The sequence below is a fragment of the Papio anubis genome, chromosome 16 (genome assembly GCF_008728515.1).
Source record: "Papio anubis isolate 15944 chromosome 16, Panubis1.0, whole genome shotgun sequence".
NCBI classification, from domain to species: Eukaryota; Metazoa; Chordata; class Mammalia; order Primates; family Cercopithecidae; genus Papio; species Papio anubis.
The window spans coordinates 58,936,085-58,951,789 of record NC_044991.1 but is presented as its reverse complement, the minus strand read 5'-3'; the positions used below and the strand labels follow the sequence as shown (position 1 = coordinate 58,951,789).

Here is a 15,705-nt window from a genome sequence, read left to right as displayed (position 1 = left end):
CCAACACTTTGGGAAGCTGAGGCAGGAGGATCACTCAAGGCCAGGAGTTGGAGACTGGCCTGGGCAACATAACAAGACCTCGTCTTTATACTTTAAAAAGTAAAATAAAATGAAGTAGCTGTAGAGTGGTTATCCAGGTGCAGGTCCCGACTACAGCAAACCAGTCACTTCACTCCATGGCCTCGGCTCCTCTATCAAATGGGAAGCCAATGGAAAAACGCTGGATGAGAGAAAGGAGGGAGAATGCAGCCCCCCTAAGCAGTGGGGAAATAGGGACCTATAAAAAAAGATTGAGGAAGCTGTTAATGAACTGACAAAAAGCGACCACCAAAGTGGGGGGAATAAAAAAAGCAAGGTGCAAAGTAGCATGTAGAGTGTGCTATTGTTTGTGCAAAAAAAAAAGGGGGGGGATGAATAATATATAATATTTCACTTTATACACATAAGAATTTATTTGGTAGGATAAGCAAGGAACTGGGGCCCAAGGGTGGGAGGGAGACATCACTGTATATACTTTTCTTTTTGAACCATGAACTGTGTGAACAGGTTACTATTCAAAATGAGTGGGTTGTTTTGTTTTGTGAGCTAATGTCAAGGGTTTTTGGTATAAGCTGGTAAAAACCATAGTTGGAGCTCCTTCCCCAGTCTTGACTACTTCTGCTCTGCCTGGCCCTCCTCTCCAGGCCCAGTCCTCCTCTCCTCCATTTCTCTTCTTTAAGGTCCAGTTAACAGTCTGCCTCTTCCAGGAAGCAAAAGTAACAGCTGATGCCTATACAGCACTGACCACGTGCCTGGCCTTGCTCTGCATGCTCTCATGTTGATCCACCCAAGTGGTCTTCAGAAGAACCCAGTGTGGTAGGTACTAGAGAGATGGGGAAACTAAGGCATGGAGAAGTTATGTAATTTACTCAAAGTCACACAGCTTGGAAGGGGCTGAACTGAGCTCTGAACCCAGGTCCCCTGCAGAAAGGGAGCTCTCACGTGCTGAGCACCTGTCATTCGTTTTAGCCATCTTGCCTTTAAGCATCATCTTGATGATAACTCTGTGGGGAGCGCTCATCCCATTTTCTGGATGAGGACGAGGAGAATTAAAGGAATCGGCAAGGACGGGAGTTGAGCTTGGAATGTCATTCTTCAAAAACTCCAAAGTCCTCTTCCTTTCCTAAAACGTCCCAGCCTGTGCCTCGACCCCTTCTCCCTGCTGAGTAATCCCTTTGTGGATCTTGCAGCATTCAAAAGGTGGAAATGTTTCCTATCCATGCCGATCATCAGAACCTCCGGGCCCTCTATCTGGCCCAGAGCATGTTCTAGTTTAATTTGGAATGTTGGGTCCCCTGCTTCTGGCCTCCCTGCAGTGCCCCAGCTGATCCCACCATTGGTTGACACTGTCTGGAAGCCCCCTCAAGGCCAGCGGCTAAACACATCCCCAGCACAGAGTGTACTTGCCCGTAAGTGTCTGATGAGTAAATAACTGATTGACCAGAAAGCTCTAGACTGGTGTTTGTGGAGTTACTTCCCTATGCTGGACCTTGCTGGCGTCTCCTTGTTATTATTGTGGTTATCAATTCCAGTCATTTATTGAGTGCCCACCAAGGGCCAGGCCTGACCATGCCAAAGATCCAGCTCCCTGGATCCTCAGAAGGGACTGTAGGGGCCAAGTGTTAGACCATTTAAAGGTGTGGAAACTGATGCTCAGACAGGGAAGTGGCTTGTCCCCACAGTCACTCAGCTAGTGAGTGGCTTAAAATTCAAATCCAGAACCACCTCTGGAAGAATGTGTCATTTGGTGTCCCAATGACACCAAAATCCAGGCTGGGACAACTTCAGGGGCATTAGTGCTACTTTTGTTATAATTATTATTCTCTAATAATAACTCTTAATGAATTCTTCCTAAAATGGACCAGGCACTGGAGTAAGCAGCTTCATGAGTATCCTTCCGTCAATTCTTACAACTCCCTACCATGCAGTGATTAGGAGAGCTGTCAATGAAGCACTGCGACCAGTAACTGTGAGCTTGGAACAATGCCTTCACTTGTTTCCTCATCCTTAAGGAGAGCACCTGCCTCCCAGGAGGTAGACAAAGCATTAGAACAGAGTGTGTGAGCATAGCGAGTGCTGTATAAATGTCAGCTCTTTCATCTCCATTTCACAGAAGTGACGGGAAAACTGAGTCACAGGACAAAGTCGCAGAGTTCGGATTGGACCCATCTAACCCAAGGCTCTGCTCATAACCGCTCTGCCCCATTGCCTTCCTCTCACAGTATGGCTGGGAGCATTTAGCCAGCACACATGTAAAGAGTGCCCAATGGCACAGGACCTACAGCACTGTGGGGGCCCAATAATGTTGTGGACACCCCAGGTAGAGGGTTCAACTGTTCCCGCCAGCTCCCCTGCAGTGCCTCCCACTGGGATGAGAGCCTGGCCTGGTTCCGAATCTACGGAATTGCCTGCTCCAGCCAGCTGCTCCCTGGGAGTCCCCAAGTTTCTCAGCACTCCCTTGGAGGCACAGGGGTGGGGCATGGGGAAACTTCCTCCACCACCTAGGGGCTGCCAGAGCCCCTGCCCACCCTTAAGAAGGGGCTTCCCCACCCTGCACCAGCTGTGCAGACACCCTCTCTGCCTCTACACGGGCAAGACAGGAAGTGGGGCAATGCCAAGACCAATTAAACCCGCCAGGGGAATTAAGGTCAGCAGGACGCAATTATGCCTATTGGATTTAACAAGGCCAGAGGGAAGGTTTCTCCAGCCAGAGTTCACGGCTCCTTAGGCCTCTTGCCCTGCGTAGCTCTGCCTTCCAGGAGCCTAGGCTTCTAGGCTCACCTAGCTCTGGAAGAATGTGTTGGGGGTGAAGGGGTTAACTCCACCCTGGCGCTGCTTCCTTGGCTCTGGAGAGGAAATCAGTCCAGCCAAGAGGCTTTAAAAGGACCTGTTCAGCGAAGACATGCCCAGTCTGACCCTCTCCCTGCTCAGCTGTGATGGAAAATCCAAAGAGTTGAGCAATAACCTTTCTGACTCCAAAGAGAGCAGCCAATTCCCCTCACAGCCTTCCCTCTGCTCCCGTTTGAGAGCCACTCAAGACTGCATTAGCACGTTGTTTTCTCTTGCCCTCTCCCACCTTGGACCCCTGAGCCCAGGGCCTTGGCAGGACCTCTCAGGTCTCTGGAAAAGCCCTAGGTAAGGTCGCTGTCCTTATAGCAAACCTTGTCCTTCCAGCCAAGCTAGTAAGCAGAGATCTGTGGGCATTCTGTGTGCGAACTGGATATAGATTTCTCTGAAAACGCAATTGACACACTGTTCCATCCCACAATTATAGAATCTTATTGCTAAGATTATTTACTGGAGGCTCTACTGTGACAAGGACTAAACTGGTCACTCTGGGGACAGAGAGATGAAATTGGGGGAGAGCTATAGAATCATGGCATGTTACATTTTAGGTGAAAAAAGACTATAAAAATCAACCATGCCTGTAACCTAGCATGTTAAGAGGCCGAGGCCGGAGGATAACTTGAGCCCAGGAATTCAAGACCAGCCTTGGCCAACATAGTAAGACCCCATCTCTGCAAAAAAATTTAAAAATTCTCCAGGCATGGCAGTGCACACCTGTGGTCCCAGCTACTCAGGAGGCTGATGTAGAAGGATTGCTTGACTCCAGGAGCTTGAAGCTGCAGTGAGCCATGATTGTGTCACTGCACTATGGCCTGGGTGACAGGGTGGGACCCTGTCTCAATAAATAAATTAATTAAATAAAAATCAGCCATGGAGTGGGATCCTTTTCGTTCAAAATATTTACGAAGAAGATGTCTGGAGGGATATAAACGGACATATTAACAGGCGTACGAAGAGAGATTATTTTTATTCTTTATTCATCTAGATTTTCCAATTTTTTTGGAAATGACTCTTGTAACTCTTAATCAGATCAATAAATAATTCCAAATATATCAATGTGGACACAGATTTCTTCACAGAGAAAATGGTAAGAGCTATAAAACACCATGGAAGGACTTCTTGGCTCAGGGCCTCAGAGAACTCGCAGTTCAGCTACTGCAGGGTTTTCTCAGTGCCTAAGCCCCAGAGTTGGCTTAAAATGAAGCCTCCTGGATGGGCGAAGTGGCTCACGCCTGTAATCTCAGCACTTTGGGAGGACAAGGCAGATGGATCACTTGAGGTTAGGAGTTCAAGACCAGCCTGGCCAACATGATTAAATGCCATCTCTATGAAAAATATAAAAATTAGCCGGGCATGATGGTGGGCACCTATAATCCCAGCTACTCGGGAGGCTGAGGCATAAGAATCGCTTGAACCCAGGAGGCAGAGGTTGCAGTGAGCTGAGATTGCACCACTGCACTCCAGCCTGGGCAATAGAGCGAGACTCAAGTCTCAAAAATAAAAATAAAATAAAAAATAAAATGAAGCCTCCTTGGAATTAGGCCCCAGAAATGTCTATAAACCAGCATTTCAGGTGATTTTTCATGCACATCCAAGTTCAAGAACTGCCAGGTCAGAGAGCCAGCTCTCTAGAAAGCATCCTGAGAGCCTTGGAAGAAGAAACAGCTTTGAGGCACTGTCCTGACAGTCACCCTGGTGTAGTCAATGGACAGCTTCCAAGATTCATATCCCTATAACCTGGGGCCACACTTCTCAACCCTGATGCACACTGAAAACACCTAGAGAGTTTCTACCACTCTCGAAGTCTGAGCCCCTTCTGAGCTCAGACCAATTAAATCAGAATATTTGGAGTGGAGCCCAGAATGTTGGTATTTTTTAAAATCTCCCCAAAATATTCTGATGTGTGGCAGGATGAAGAGCCACTGCTCTGAGGCTTTCCTAGGACAGGAACTTCATTTTCTTTTTTGTTTCTGTTTTTTTGAGCCAAAGTCTCGCTCTTTCACCAAGGCTGGAGTACAGTGGCGCAATATCTGCTCACTGCAACCTCTGCCTCCTGGGTTCAAGTGATTCTTCTGCCTCAACCTCCTGAGTAGCTGAGATTACAGGTGCACACTACCATGTTCAGTTAATTTTTTGCATTTTTAGTAGAAACAGGATTTCATCATTTTGGTCAGGCTGCTCTCGAACTCCTGACCTCATCCACCCTCCTTGGCCTCCCTATAATCCCAAAGTGCTAGGATTATAGGCGTGAGCCACCGCGCCCAGCCAGAAACTTCAATTTCTGTTTCCCTTGAATACCCTCCATCATAAGGTAGGAAATAGTAGTACACACAGCAGGTATTCTTTCTGACTGGTGCTGACCGGGTACCCCATCCCAATATCTGAGACCCTTGGAGTCCAGATGCCAGTGCAAACCAGCCGCAGACTACACCACATTCGATTTTGTATCCCAAGTACCTAGTACAATACATGGTGCTGTTGTGGTTAGTAGTAATAGCCACTAACATTCATTGTGTATTTACAATGTGTCAGACAGAAATATTAACTCTTTTAATCTTCAGAGCAACCTAATGAGGCAGATACTATAATCACTCCCATTTCCAAAAGGAAACTGAGGCACAGAGGAGTTTCAGAGGTAGTAAATGGCCGGCTGGAATTTAAACCCAAACTGTCTCGCTCCAGAGCCCTCACATTTAATTACTACTCCGTACCACAAAGCAATGCCCATTGAAAAATAAATGTATGAGTGAAGAATCAGTTTGGTTGCCCTAGGGCCTGACATTCAGTAGGTGCTCTGTAAATGTTGAAGAATAAATGCACCTACTTGTTAGGACCCTGGAACAATGGGAGACCAAGAGCAGCCCCTCCTTCATTCCTCCTCTCCCATCCCAGCCCAACTTCTGCAGCATAAACAGCAAAGCCAAAAATAGTGATCTAATGACGTCAGGGGAACAAGGTCATCTGAAAATTGCCCACAGCCACTGGACACCTCCCTATAGGATCAAGTAGCAGGAGGGTACCCCAGGCTGGTGCAGCTGTTCCAAGAACAGGAAACGTCCCAGGAGCAGACTTGGAAGCTCCACCACATAAAGGCAGAGGCAGTGGGGGGAAAACCACAGACATACCAAAGAGTAGAAGCAAGACCAAGTGTGAAGCATAGACCCAGAAGATAAGAGTAGTTCAACTTTATCTGCACTGGAAGTTGCTCCCATCACCCGATCCCGGGAAATGGCTCGAGAAGCAGAGCATGCATGTTCTGTCCTCTTGCACAGGACAGCTTCCCAGCCTGCCATTGCGCTATTTATAAAACTTCAGGTCCGTTTGCTAAACTGGGCTACCATAAGAATCAGGGGGTGCATGGCAAGCTCTGAGCAGCTGCTGGGGGAAGAATACCCTGCCTGAGATGGTGAGGGGCCTCCAAATAAAGGATGAGGGGTGGGCTGGGCAAGGCACCTCCTGGCTGCAGTCCACTTGGCATAGTGACCACCTTGGCTATCATTCAGGCCTGCTGAGGCTTGTGACTTAACTGACTGGCAGCTGTGCCACATCCCTGACAGGATCCAGCACAGTCCGAGATGCCTGCTCTGCTGACAGGGTGAAAGCGAGGAGAGGACCTGCCTCCCAGTGTCTGAGAAGCTTAGCTGGAGGTTCCCACAGCAAGGTCAAGAGTTCAGTGAGGGCTCCAGCTCAAATCCAGAAAGAGCCAGACCCTATCCTCCTGGAGCTGGCTCTGGTCAAGGGATGCAAGTTGCTGTGGTAGAAAGGACACCTGAGGGCAGATGGACCTGGGTCCAAATTCTGACCCTGCCATTTATTAGCAATGTGACTTTGGATGAGTAACTTAAACTCTGAGCCTTGGTTTCCTCATCTATCATATGACTTGTTGGAAGAACATATGGAAAAGCATTCTTCCCTCCGTCTTCATTCTGGGAATGGAGTCTTGGCTAAGGAGATAAACATCCACTCAACAAGCTCAGCGGCTCTCCCTCCCGTGTCTAACTCAGTCAGACTGTACAAAGGTGACCCCCCCAAGGGGCTGTGGAAGGGAGGAAGGTGTTCTCAGCCTGAGACAGGCTCTTGATTGGCTAGGCACTAAGGTCACAGGAGAGAGTGGCTGCTGGCTCCCTGGCCCATGGGTACCTGCGTTAGGAGACCTGTTGTCTGTCAGGATTTGCAGGTCCCTCTCCTGGCATAGTGGTCCTCACACTTAGGCATGCATCACTGTCCCCTGGAGCGCTTGTTAAAATATACATTGCTGGGCCCCACCCTCAGTGTGCCTGACTCAGTAGGTCCAGTGTGGGAATAGAGAATTTGCATTTCTAGTCCCTGATGCTGCTGCTGCTGGGCCACACACCACACTCTGTGGACCACTGTCTTAGAGAATAAAAGTCCCACAGGCCAAGAAGCTTAGGCCTCTGAGTAGCTCACAAGAGTACTGTTGTGGTATGTGTGGGGAAACACAGAACACTGAGACCCAGTCATCAGTACAGCAAATGTTCCAAGGAGAGAGAGATACACAAAAAGTGAAGTTCTGGCCTGGCGCGGTGGCTCATGCCTGTAATCCCAGCACTTTGGGAGTTCAAGACCAGCCTGGCCGACATGGTGAAACCCCGTCTCTACTAAAAATACAAAAAAAAAAAATGAGCCGGGTGTGGTGGTGGGAGCCTGTAATCCCAGCTACTCAGGAAGCTGAGGCAGGAGAATTGCTTGAATCAGAGAGGTGGAGGTTGCAGTGAGCCGGGATGATGCCACTGCACTCCAGCCTGGGCAACAGAACGAGGCTCTATCTCAAAAAAAAAAAGTGAAGTGATTTCGTGAAGGGGAGGCACACCGGCAACCCCTCCCAGCTCCTGAGTGAATGCGTGCTCTGTGTTGCTTCCCGCATTCGTTTTCTATTGCTGCAGTAACAAACTACCACGAGAGAGAAAAAGGCTCTCTTGCTTGCACAAACTCCCACGAACCTCCTCCCCTGCAGAGACGTCTCCCTGCTTCTTTTGGCCAGCTGTTAACTAGAAGCTGCTGACCCTATCCTGTCAGGTTGTTAGCTGTGGGTAAACAGCAAAGGCTTCTGGTAATCCCTGGTGACACAGCCACTGAAAACACTGAATATGTGACTCAAGCATGGCCACACTGAGTCACTGGCTAGCTGGGTGGGTAACAGTCACCATTGCTGCCCAGAGTGCCTTTGGGGCATGTGAAAGCAGGAGAGAAATCTCCCTCCACTGCGCTGGAGGAAGGGTCCTTTCTAGCAATATCATTCTAACTTTTACGAGGAGACTGAGACCCAGAGAATATAAACAACATGTCAGAAAGCAAGAGCAGTTCTCCCAGTTCACAATCTAGGGTTTATTCCATGAAATAATTCTGTATTTCTCTTGAACCCCGTGCCAGTTATCCAAAAATAACCCAGGTCTCCTTGACCATGAACACGTAAAACCTGAATCGCAATGGAGAGAAACAGAAAAGGAACAAGGTGAAGTCTGTTTTATGGTGACATCCTTAAACTGCCTCCAACAATAGAAGGATCACTTCCAAAATAATCTCAATTTTGGGGGGGAAATCATATATTGGATGGGAAGGACTTCTTTGTGGCAGCCTGCAAGAATTCATTGAACATTCTGTGCAGTCTTTAACCAGTTCCAAGGTCAAGAAAAACATCAGAAAATATGTGTGCGTGTCAAGGGACAACATTATTCAGGGATTAGTCCCCTGGAGTGATCTGGGCTAGATTTCCATTTCCAGAACAACCCTTGGAAAGTCCTCAACAAGATAGAACACTGGTCTCCAACACACTTTGTTCACATGGAAACCCAGGGACAGGGGAGCTTGCTGTCTTGCAGGGATTGAACAACTGGCTATAGAAGACATATAAATACAAAAGTAGGGCTGGTTTGGCTTAAAAACCTGCCTACAAAAAAATCTAAAAATATTTAAGCTGAAAGGAGCCTTATTAATTGTTCCAACTCAATCTTATTCGACAGATGTGGGAATTGAAGCCCCCAAAAGAGGAATAACTTGTTAAAGGTCACCCATGATTTCACTAACCGGAGTGAGATTATAATTCCACCCTTCCTCCCAAAAGACACATCACAGCTCCAGGTAGAGTCTTTGTTTTGTTTTGTTTGCTTTGCTTTGCTTTTCTAGACGGAGTCTTGCTCTGTCGCCCAGGCTGGAGTGCAGTGACATGATCTCGGCTCACTGCAACCTCCGCCTCCCAGGTTCAAGCGATTCTCCTGCCGCAGCCTCCTGAGTAGCTGGGATTACAGGCGCCTGTCACCATGCCTGGCTAATTTTTGTATTTTTAGTACAGAAGGGGTTTCACCATGTTAGTCAGGCTGGTCTCAAACTCCTGACTTTGTGATCCACCTGCCTCGGCCTCCCAAAGTGCTGGGATTACAGGCGTGAGCCACCACACAGAAACCTCCCGGTAGAGTTAAGAAAGACCAAGAGCTTTCTCCTTTCGAATCTGATCTAAAGTAGAGATCAACAAATCTACTTGAAAATGTGGCATCCCAAGACTTTAAAGAACATAACTAGAATTATCTCCAGAAAGGCTTTACTAAATGCCAATGAACGTCATCTCTGGACATGGGTGTCAGTAACATTGACATCACATCAGCCAAAAAGAGCTTTCCATTCAGCAAATGTGCAAGCCAGGGTAATGTCATAACTATGCTTTTGGGAAGGGCTTCTATTCGCTTTCGAGCTTGTATTTTAATTATAAACATAGACTGGTAAGTGGTTTGAGAGCAATCATTTAAAGTTTAGAGACAGCAGACACCAGGACTCCACAATGGCATCAGTCATACCAGTGAAGAAGAAACTCATGGATGTCAAATTAGGGGAGCTGCCAAGTTGGATACTGATTTTACCACCAAAGGCATTGTTGAAGCATTTCAAAGAGGTTACCACAGATACTATTAAATACAAGCATGACAACATGAAAAAGGGGAGTGTCGCCAGGGTTTCCATGGTGCTGGCAGCTTATATGCCTTTTGGCCACTGCCTTTCTTATAAGGAGCTCAAACATAAGTACCACTGAGGAGGGGCCAGTGTGGAGAGCACACTCCGCACTCCTGACCATGACCTCCTTGGCCCAGAACCCCTCCATGAGGAATGTGATCATTGCTGAATCTTTTATACCCAAATGAAAATAAACCTCCAAATAAAAGATGACTAGTAAACAATAATAATAATAATAAAGTTTAGAGACAAACATGATGTGTTAGGGGGAAGCAAATACAGACAATTCTGTCCTGTAAATAGAGCTAAGAAAAATCCTTTGCAAAACAAGCACTTTCAATGTGGAGAAGCAAATTCAGAACAATGGAATAGCATCCTGCTGTTAAAATTGGTATTTACAAAGTATGCAATAATATAGGAAAAATGAGTTACTATTATGCTAAATGAAAAATAATACCAGTGGGGCACAGTGGCTCACGCCTGTAATCCCAGCACTTTGGGAGGCCGAGGTGGGTGGATCACAATGTCAGGAGTTCAAGACCAGCCTGACCAACATGGTGAAATCTCGTCTCTACTAAAAATACAAAGATTAGCCAGAAGTGGTGGCGCGTGCCTGTAATCTCAGCTACTCAGGAGGGAGGCAGGAGAATCACTTGAACCCGGAAGGCGGAGTTTGCAGTGAGCTGAGATCATGCCACTGCACTCCAGCCTGGACGACAGAGGGAAACTCTGTCTCAAAAAAAAAAAAAGAAAGAAAAAGAAAAATAATACCATATATATATATATATATATATATATATATAGAGAGAGAGAGAGAGAGAGAGAGAGAGGGAGAGAGAAGCTCTACTATGTATAAAACCAGACAAAGTTTTACACAAGGAAAAAAAACCCCACTCATCTGTGTGACAGAGTGTCCCTGAGTATGGTGATAAAGGTGTGTCAGTGCAAGGCTAAAGCCTTCTCCTCTCTCTTTACCACTAAGCAAGCTTAAATAAGGCTGCCCCAAACTGCTTTTCACATTACAAGTTACTACCACTCACTAGTATCTTGACCCACTGGAAATTTCTCCCACCCTTGCTCCTGAAAGAACACCTGAGACCATCAGTGCCCAAACAAGCAAGGCAATAGCACTTGGATGCAATTCTTCACACATTCACACACCTGCAGTGTTCTGGGACACCAGTCCCATGCTACATGGGTCTCTTCAGATCTGACAGCCCAGGTTTCTATTTCCTTTTTGACCAATAAAGCTTTTTTTTTTTTTTTTTTTTGAGAAGGAGTTTCGCTCTTGTTGCCCAGGCTGGAGTGTGGAATGGCAACCTCCATCTCCCACGTTCAAGCGATTATCTTGCTTCAGCCTCCTGAGTAGCTGGGATTACAGGTGCATGCCACCACACCCAGCTAATTTTTGTATTTTTAGTAGAGACAGGGTTTTAGCATGTTGGTCAGGCTGGTCTCGAACTCCTGACCTCAGCCTAGGCCTCCCAAAGTGCTGGGATTACAAGTGTGAGCCACGGTGCCCTGCCCAGAGAAAAGGTGGGGGAAGGGCATTTGATGCCATCAGACCAGGTTTAGTCTGTTGAAATCATTCTTTCATGATAAAACCTAGTATTTGCTTAAGCCTTTCCCTTGACCCTCCTGGTCTGAGTGAAATGTCAGCATTTGTGAAGCTGTTTCAGGAAGCTGATACTTTCAACACATAAGAGCCATGGTTTGGCCTGAGCCCAATTCTTCTTCATTTACAAGGAGAATAGCAAAAATCATCAGACATTTCCAATGTCAGTAACCTTTACTACAGCATTAGAAAATAGAGTAAGTGTGCAAGAAGACAGGGAAACAAGTAAAAAGCATGTTTTTGTCCCCAGGCTTTTTTGTAGCAACTACACTGGCTTCAGCTGGATAACAAATTGTCCTGGAATTCTTGGCTTTGGAGCAAACATGTCAGCTCCCTGGTTACGCCTTCGTCATTGCCCAAAGTACCACACACTTTAACCTTCCTGCTCTTTCCATAGGCCTGGGTTTGTCCCGTATCCAGGAAACTTTATATGTTGTCTAAACTGAGCATCCCAGCAGGCTACAAGGCAGATGGCAGCTCAGGATTCAGAATGTTGACCAATTCCTACCTGGATCCACACCACCAAGCTGTAACTCAGCCTGTCTGTGCAGAAATAGGAGACCAGCCACGTGGCTAACAGCTTTTTTAACTGCTACTCTCAGCAATGAGGAACTTCCCCAGAAGACAAGATTCAGTAAGACGGCCTTCATCGAGAGAACTGAAAAGGAAGCAATATCAAGATTGATCCAACAGGATGCACAGGTTCAACCAAACACTCAAGACAATACGCAAGCCCCCAAAGCTCAATTAAGCCAGGAGGAGATGAGGACCAGGTGCTGCTGTCTTGCCTTCTAGTCCTTGGGACCTCAGGTCACAAACCCAGGACATCATGCAGAAGTCTGCATTGTCATAAGAGGCTTCATACTTCAGTCAGGAAGGAAGCCAGGACATGCCTGAGGTAGCACCTGAACTACATCTTTTAAATGCACAACACGCATGAAAAAACCGAAGTACAGAGTGTAAAGTATGAAGCTATCTGTGTAAAAAAATAAGAGGAGAAGGGTAGGTAGGAGTATGTATAGGAGGAAACCATCTCTGCAAGGGAACTTAAGAAGCTGGCAGCACTACCTCTGGGGAGGGGAGCTGGGCAGTTGGGAGGAAAAGGTAGGAGGAATACTTTATGTTTGTATCTTTTCAATTCAGAACCATGTGAATGTATAATCTTTTAAAGAACAAATTAAAATTTTAAAAAATGCAGAATGCTACTATCTTATTTATTTTAAAAATGCTCTATAAATGTGTGTGCTCATAGAAAACGTTCTGGAAGAATCCTATTGTGAACCATGGGTTACACTGGGACATGGGAGTAGGGGAAGGAAGGAGACTTTCATGTTTTATTTCACACAGTTAGTAGCATTTTACTTGTTTCCAAAAGGCAGTACTACTTTTGCAAATTTTACTTTAAAAAAAAAAGAAAAAAATCTTTACAAACGGCAACCTCACTTTCAAAAACAATCCCTAAACTCCCACAGCACTCTGTCTCACATTACTGAATCACATCCCATCTTGTGTTACGATTATTCATGTCCAGGTCTCATCTCTGTTAAACGCTGGAGCAACTGCAACCACGGTCTGTCTACCATGCTGGTTCCACTTCCCAGGGACAAGACTCTACAAAAAAGACCTGGTAAGGAATAAAACAATCAAACTGGTAACCAAGCAATTACACAGGACAAAACAATCAACCAAAGTTAAGAGTGAGCAGTAATCTTATACATCTATTAATTAGTATAAGAATTATTGCCGGGCGCGGCGGCTCATGCCTGTAAGCACTGCACTTTGGGAGGCCGAGGCGGGCAGATCACCTGAGGTCGGGAGTTCAAGACCAGCCTGACCAACATGGAGAAACCCCGTCTCTACTAAAAACACAAAATTAGCCAGATGCATGCCTATAATCCCAGCTACTCGGGAGGCTGAGGCAGGAGAATCGTTTGAACCCGGGAGGCGGAGGTTGCGGTGAGCCGAGATCACGCCACTGCATTCCAGCCTGGGTGACAGAGCGAGATCTCCAAAAAAAAAAAAAGTCAAGCAAAGAGTAGCAGCCAAATTCTTAAAATTCAGTAAATTCGTATCTCAAGACATGTTCTTTATTCAGGAAAATTCCTGAGTGACCTATGAGTGTAGAAAGATGATGCTCCTATTAGCACATGGCCTGAAGGGATTAAAAAAGTAATTTTTCTGTAAAATGCAAGCAGAAAGTTTGAGTTTCTGGGAAAAATGGGAGTGTGCTAGAAAAATGAAGGTGATGTGAGGTGGTCCAGAAAAAGAGGGCTCAGTACTAAGTAAGAGACCATGTGGCAGAGAAACAGATTGCCCCTGGGAAACAGAAATTCTGGGAAGCAAGAGGCACTGAATGTTGACGTCTCAATGTTAAGATACTTTCTCTAAAGTAATGTAAGTCCTCTTTGTGGCCTCTAACAGACTGTCACTTATTACCACTGACATGAGTTTGCACAGGGGATTATCCAGAATGGAGCAAATGGGGCGGAAGGATCCCTCACATCCATAATTCTCAGTAACACTCTCAAAACCCTCAATCTGAGGGCCAGATTTATTCCCCTGCCTGAAACAACAAGGAACAAAACCAGACAAGATATATGAAAAAAATGATTCCAGATGGAAATACATGAATGATAGTGATAGAGGAGAAATGCTGATACCAGTAGACAGAAAATCTACATAGAACAAGCAGAGATCAAGAGATGAGCAGAAGTGGAAAAAACAAAACAAGAGGTAACCAGAAAAAAAATGAATGCTGCTATGAACCCACAAGAAATAAAAGGACTAGGGTAGAACTGGATTTCTCACAGTACGAGGAATGGACCCTGTCTCTGTTTGGGGCTGACACCTGGGTGCCCACCTTTCTTTCACTCTCCAAATCCCATCTGTTAGGAAGTCTTGTTAGTTACAACTTTAAAACACATTCAGGACCCAACCACTTCTCCTCTCTGCCACTGCTACCACCCTAACCCAAGTCACTGTCAGCTCTCACCTGGACAACAGCAGAGATCCTCTTCACCTTCCCAATTACAATTTCACATGCCCCTGACTCCCAATCCATTTATTCACATAGCATTCAGCACATCTGTCACCTGACCCAAGAGCTTAAATTATTTGCTTATTGTCTATCTCGCCTACTAAAACGTGAGCTCCATGAAGGCAAGGTCTTCTTTTTTTTTTGTTCATTGCCTTACTCCCAGAGACCAGAACAGTGCCAAGGTATACACAATCATCCCTCAGTATCCGTGGAGAATTGGTTCCAGAACACCCCTTCATTCTCCACTCTTCACACATCAGTTTATGGGGGTTCAGGAGGACCAGGATCTGCAAATCATACTGTGAGAAACATCATCTTGCTTTGTCAACTAATGCTGGGACTACAACGACTTGTATATAAGAGATTCACAAATGCTCACTGAATAAAAAAATGAATAGAAAATAAGTTTCAGGTCATATTTGGTACCTAGGACTAGCCTGGGCAGAACCCAGATGCTTTTGTATCTCCTAGCACACATGATGAATGACAGAATTGATACTCAAAAATGATGTGAATTCTGAAAGAAAATATATTGTTTAACAGGGACCTAAGCCAATTCTGTGTCAGCCACAAGAAACACAGAGATGGCTATGGCAATTCTTCAAAAACTTACGTATCTGTATCTCTACTAATTTGTGAACAAGTTCAAGTAACTCAGATAGAGTATAACTTGCTCTACTCGAGATGTATGCAAGAAACATTTGGGAGTCAGAAAGAAGGAAGTGAACATCTTTACCTGAGGAGGTCAGAGGGTCAAGGAAAGATTTCTGAAAAAGATTTAACTTAGGCTGGGCATGGTGGCTCACACCTGTAATCCCAGCACTTTGGGAGGCCAAGGTGGGTGGATCACTTGAGGTCGGGAGTTGGAGACCAGCCTAGTCAACATGGTGAAGCCCTGTCTCTACTGAAAATAGAAACATTAGCTGGGCATGGTGGCGCACGCCTGGAGGCTGAGGCAGGAGAATCGTTTGAACCTAGGAGGCGGCAGGCTGCAGTGAGCAGAGATCGCACCACTGCACTCCAGCCTGGGAGACAGAGCGAGACTCCATCTCAAAAAAAAAAAAAAAAAAAAAAAAAAAAATTTAACTTGAGCTGAGTCTTTAGGGAAGAAGGTACAGTCTGTGTGAAGGCATAACATACATGATTAAGTGGTTACTGAGAGAGAGTTAACAGAATATGGAGATATTCTGACATAAGACAGAAA

The 15,705-nt window shown here is 45.9% G+C and overlaps 1 long non-coding RNA gene across 2 annotated transcripts; it reads right to left on the bottom strand.

Annotated features, from left to right (window-relative positions):
- Positions 1 to 11,619: 11,619 nt before the first annotated feature.
- LOC103888058 lies at positions 11,620 to 15,379 on the bottom strand. 2 transcript variants are annotated; one of them, XR_652409.4, is made up of 3 exons: positions 14,457 to 15,379; positions 12,950 to 13,088; positions 11,620 to 12,122 (listed from the first exon to the last, which is right to left on the bottom strand). It is a non-coding gene; the product is annotated as an uncharacterized LOC103888058 (long non-coding RNA). The 2 variants fall into 2 exon arrangements; XR_652408.4 differs by lacking the exon at positions 11,620 to 12,122 and having other exon boundaries at positions 12,797 to 13,088.
- Positions 15,380 to 15,705: the final 326 nt, after the last annotated feature.